Source organism: Arachis stenosperma, chromosome 2, assembly GCF_014773155.1.
Source record: "Arachis stenosperma cultivar V10309 chromosome 2, arast.V10309.gnm1.PFL2, whole genome shotgun sequence".
Lineage (NCBI taxonomy): Eukaryota > Viridiplantae > Streptophyta > Magnoliopsida > Fabales > Fabaceae > Arachis > Arachis stenosperma.
Genome location: NC_080378.1, coordinates 7124434 through 7127841, shown reverse-complemented (window position 1 = coordinate 7127841; position 3408 = coordinate 7124434).

Genomic DNA, 3408 nt, shown 5'->3' with positions numbered 1-3408 from the left:
ATAATTGATAAATCTTTATATTGACATTTAATATTTGATATTTCTTTATACTATTTAACTTGAGTTTGTATATTAATAAGATTATATGAATTTGATTGATGACATTTAATGTAATTTTTTAAATTTGAAAATTATTTTAATATTTATATTATACTATAATTATATTTTAGGATGTTTATTTATAATTTATTTATTATTTTATTTTAAAACAGTTTTCTGGTTGAATCATCGGTTAGACTGATTGGACCAGTAAATCAGTGAACCAATAACTAGAACGGTTTGATAATCGGTCCGGTTTTTCGAACCTTGGGTACAATACTTTATTTGGAGAGAGGAAAATTTTCCCTATTTCTACATTCCTACGTGAATTTAGTTTGGAACTAATATTTTTATCGTAGTAACATTACGGAAATAAAAATTATGTCAGTTTTGTCCTGACATTATAAATTATGGCACAAAAAAAATTTATATAATTAAATTACTTTTATAAAAAAGTCGTAGGAGGCCAAAGTCACTGTCGACTAAGAAGATCAGAGTCTCTGTAGATAAAAAAAAATCAAATAATAAGATTTTTAGTTATTATTTTCATATGAAAGAGTTTAATTTTTTACTGATAATTAATTTTAACATTTGTTATCTAAAATTTGAAAGAATTTAATGTGTATACTTTTATATTTGATTAGGTGTTAAGTCTAGTTCAAAAATAGAAATAATTATTTTTATGTTTACTATTTAAAAATAATATTTCTCTCTATGTATATAAGAATATAATTAGATATTAGCATTAAAAAAAATTATATTGATAGTTACAAAATTAACTCAAAATTATTTTTTTAAAATAAAATAATTGAATCTTAATTCTAACTATTAATCACAACATTAGTATTCTCTCTAAATTATATGTAATAAATATTTGAAGAAAGATAAGTGAAAATATAGATTAAAAAAATAAGTAGTAAAAATTTAAAACTAAATAAAAAATATGTATATAATAATATTTTTTTATTTGAATTATATTATGTTATTAATTTTATTTTTTATAGAACAGAATGGTAGAGAAAAATAGAGAATGAGAGAGAAGAGAGAGAAAGATAAAGAAGAAGAATGAGAGAGAGTTTGTTAATTTTGGTTGAAAATTTTATTTTAATTATAATAAAAAATATCTGATGACATATTTTGATTTGTCAAATTACTAATATAAAATATAAATTATAAATTATATATAGAGTGAGACGGATAGAGAGAAATAGAAAAAGAAATAGATGTAAATAAGAGAATGTAAGAAGAGAATCTACTAATTTTGGAAAAAAATATTTTCTCTCAATTTTAACAAAAGTGTGTCAGATGACACATTTTAGTTATTAAATTAGTTAATAATATATAATATAATATATAATATAGCTATATTTAAATTTAAATTTTAATGTAATTTGAATGCAATTAGAAAATATTATGTTGTATATTGTAATTGTCAAATTTGTAATTAGTAATTGAAAATAATATATAAAAAAGATAGAATGAGTGAAGAAATGGGAAAGATAGATAAAAAGAGAGAGAGAAGAGAAGAACACTCTTTAATTTTAGAAAAAAAATTAATTTTAATTACAATTAAAAAGTGATATGTGACATATTTTAATTATAAAATTAATAATATATAATAGATGTAAAAGTAAAATGATTTTAGAAAAAGTAATTTTATTATACATTTAATATCATTAAAAATTTTAAAATATTATCTTGTTAAAATCTCCTTTAGAATTTTAACAAGAAGAACACTCATTGCCAAAAGCTTATAGCTTATGTAGCCTTAGTTTATGAATACAAATTATCATGATTATCTGATCCAACCCAAATTTATTAAACGACATATTTCACGACCAGAATAAACATAGTTTTATTTAGATTTAATTATTTCATCGGTCTCAATAATTTTATCAAATTTTTAATTAAATTTTTTTAATTAAATTTTATATTATGTCAAATTTTGTAATTAAATTTTTACTGTGACAAAAATGTTAGATTGGAGTTAATAGAATATTATTTTATTAAACAAAATAGAATAATATTCAATTAAGTGTTAGATATATTTATTTTGTTATACAGAATACTATTAATTTCAACGTTTTGTCACAATAAAGACTTAACTACAAAATTTAATATAGTTCAAGGATTTAATTGAAATAATAAAGTATAAAAACCTAATTAAAAATTTAATAAAATTATAAAGACCGATAGAATAAATAAATTTTTTATTTATATTAAATATATAATTATTTATATGTGTTTGTTTAATAATTTAAACTTTTATGATCAGAATGTTTAAAATTTGATTGTTGTTATCTTTAAAAAAATTAATATAATACAAAAGAAAAGAGACATATACAAAATTTATCTTTTTAATTTTCTAAAAAAAAATTTATATAAAAAATAATAACGTTAGATATATAACTATTTATATATTTTTACTTAATCATGTAAACTTTTAGAATAAGTAATTTGATAATAATTCAATATTTTTTAAATATATAATATTTCCTTAAAATATAAATATTAGATTTCAGGGACGGATCCAGAAATGATATTATGGGGGGCCAAAAACACATATAATATTAAAAATTATGTAAAAAGATTATATAATATAAGATATGTTACAAAAATATACTAACAGAGAATATATTTTAAAGTAAAAAAAAATATGTGTATACTTTTTATTAACGAAGTGGTCGAATCTTCGTATCATAAAATTCACCAATAATAGAATTTGTGTCAAATTTTTCAGTAATTTTCTTTTCAATATAACTAAAAGAAAACTAGCAAGAAATTCATCTTTTATTTTATTTCTAAGTTATTTTTCACAATATTCATAGTTGAAAAAGATCTCTTAATTGTAGCAGTTGAAACAGAGAAAATTAATACCAAATGAATAAAAAAAGACGGCAATAAAAAGAAAAAAAATTCATTTTATGAGATTTAAAAATTTTTATTTAATTAAAAAATATTAGTAATAATATCTTTTTCAAATTTTTTAATATTGTTACTTACTTTGTAGATATTAAAAATTATTAATATTTAAATTAAACTGAAATTTTATTTATACTAAATAAAATAATAAATAATTTTTTTAAAAAAATTAAATTATGCATAATAACTTATTACTATTAAAAAAAATTTAGGAGGACCGAGGCTGCCAGTCGCCCCCCTTATATCCGTCCCCGTTAGATTTATATGTAATCTATCAAATGTAGCTGTTCTTCTTATTTCATAAAGTTGTAATTATATTCAAATTAAATATTACTCAAGAGATATTATGAGTTTCATACCTTATGTAAGATTTCGGTTTTGGATAAACTGATTTTTCGAACTATTTTATAACTTATTCTACAAAATGTTAAATCATGGCTCAACAGG